Source organism: Salvelinus sp. IW2-2015, unplaced genomic scaffold (assembly GCF_002910315.2).
Source record: "Salvelinus sp. IW2-2015 unplaced genomic scaffold, ASM291031v2 Un_scaffold1244, whole genome shotgun sequence".
Classification (NCBI taxonomy): domain Eukaryota; kingdom Metazoa; phylum Chordata; class Actinopteri; order Salmoniformes; family Salmonidae; genus Salvelinus; species Salvelinus sp. IW2-2015.
Genome location: NW_019942795.1, coordinates 258,455 through 261,415, shown reverse-complemented (window position 1 = coordinate 261,415; position 2,961 = coordinate 258,455).

The window sequence follows — 2,961 nt, the reverse complement described above, 5'->3', positions numbered from 1 at the left end:
CTGACTCATGTGATCTGAGCCTCAGACCGGGCGGGGCCTGACGCTTTATCTGGAACGACAAGTTCCTTTAAAGAGACGGAGAGAACTTTCTCGACAGACAAATTACATTAAAACAYTCTTTATATTTATATTTTAGACAAATTCTGGAGTGTTTTGGTAGTTTGGTTTTTAAATTATACTGAAAAAAAATATAAACGCAACATGCAACAATTTCTAAGATGTTACTGAGTTACAGTTCAAATGAGGAAATCAGTCCATTGAAATAAATAAATTAGAACCTAATCCATCGATTTCACATGACTGGAAATACAGTTAGTTTAAAAAAAAGTAAAAAAAAAAAAGGTTGTGGCGTGGATCAGAAAACTTCTCAGTATCTGTTGTGACCACCATTTGCCTCATACAGAGTGACCCATTTTTATTTTACTAGAAAAGTCAGTTGARAACAAATTCTTATTTACAATGACAGCCAAACCAGACAACGCTTGGCCAATTGTGCACCGTCCTATGGGACTCCCAAACACAGCCAGATGTGATGCAGCCTGGATTTGAACCAGGGACTGTAGTGACAACTCTTACACTGAGATGCAGTGCCTTAGACTGCTGCGCCACTCAGGAGCCTCATCTCCTTTACATAGAGTTGATCAGGCTGTTGATTTGTGGAATGTTGTCCCACTCCTCTTCAATGGCTGTGTGAAATTGCTGGATATTGGAGRTAACTGGAACACGCTGTCATACACTTCGATCCAGAGCATCCCAAACATGCTCAATGGGTGACATGTCTGGTGAGTGTTCAGGCCATGGAAGAACTGGGACATTTTCAGCTTCCAGGAATTGTGTACAGATCCTTGTGACACGGGGCTGTGTATTATCATGCTGAAACATGAGATGATGGCGGCGGATGAATGGCACGACAATGGGCCTCAGGARCTCRTCACGGTATCTCTGWGCATTMAAATTGCCATCGATAAAAATGCAATTGTGTTCATTGTCCGTAGCTTATGCCTGCCCCATACCATAACCCCACCGCCACTATGGGGCACTCTGTTCTCAACGTTGACATCAGCAAACCGCTCGCCCACACGACGCCGTACACGTACGTGGTCTGCGGTTGTGAGGCTGGTTGGGTGTACTGGCAAATTCTCTAAAACAATGTTCATGGTAGAGAGCAACAGCTCTGGCGGACATTCCTGCAGTCAGCACGCCAATTTCACGCTCCCTCAAAACTTGAGACATCTGTGGCGTTGTGTYGTGTGACAAAACAACGACGCATCGCTAACATTGGATTGTACTCAACAGTCTTTAGTCTGCCTTCACCTCAACAGACATGCAGGTATTCATCACCGCTACAGTCATGATATATATACTGCTATTTCTGTATTTTTTTTTTTACCCTTTTCATTATATATATATATATATCTCTTAAAAATATATCCTGTTTGATAACTCTTCATCTATATGATATTCCTGTTGACTCATTGCGAGAGTATATAGAACTCCGCTGTTCATACATCTCCAATAATATATGTCCTGTCTAGAGGCGCCCGCCCGCAGATATTGATGCACTCGGCTGGTGAGGTATGGAGCTCCTCTCATATATAGAGTAAAATACAATGACTTAGCGCTCTTTGCATTATATATATCCTGTTGATTACTCTTCATATATATACCTGTTGATTACTTCTTCATATAATATATCCTGTTATTACTTCTTTCCCCATATATATATCCTGTTGATTACTTTCATATATATATCCTGTTGATTACTCTTCATATATATATCCTGTTGATTCTTCATATATATCTATCCTGTTGACTCTTTCATATATATATCCTGTTGATTACTCTCATATATATATCCTGTTGATTCTTCTTCAATATATATATCCTGTTGATTACCTCTCATATATATATCCTGTTGATTACTCTTCATATATATATCCTGTTGTTACTCTTCATATATATATCCTGTTGATTACTCTTCATATATATATCCTGTTTGATTACTCTTCATATATATATCCTGTTGACTTTCATATACATATATATCTTCCTGTTGATTACTCTTCATATATATATCCTGTTGATTACTCTTCATATATATATCCTGTTGAACTCTTCATATATAATATCCTGTTTGATTACTCTTCAAATATATATCTCCTGTTGATTACTCTTCATATATTATTATATCCTGTTGATTACTCTTCAATATATATATCCTGTTGATTCTTTCATATATATATCCTGTTGATTACTCTTCATATATAATCCTGTTGACTCTTCATATATAATCCTGTTGATTACTCTTCATATATATATGCCCTGTTTGATTACTTCTTTCATATATATATCCTGTTGATTACTCTTCATAATATATATCTGTTGATTACTCTTCATATATATATCCTGTTGATTACTCTTCAATATATACTCTCTTGTTACCCTTATTTTATCGGCACTCTCTATCTGTTGATTACTCTTCATAATATATATCCCTGTTTGACTCTTCATATATATATCCTGTTGATTACTCTTCATATATATATCCTGTTGATTACTCTTCATATAATATATCCTGTTGATTACTCTTTCGATATATATAGTCTGTTGACTCTTCATATATATTATCCTGTTGATTACTCTTCATATATATATCCTGTTGATACTCTTCATATATATATCCGTTGATTACTCTTCTCATATAATATATCCTGTTGATTACTCTTCATATATATATCCTGTTGACTCTTCATTATATAATCCTGTTGATTACTCTTCATATATATTCTTCTTGTTGATTACTCTTCATATATATATCCTGTTGACTCTTCATATATATATCCTGTTGACTCTTCATATATATATCCTGTTGATTACTCTTCATTATATATACCTGTTGATCTTCATATATATATCTCTCGTTGACTCTTCATGATATATATCCTGTGATGCTTGGACACT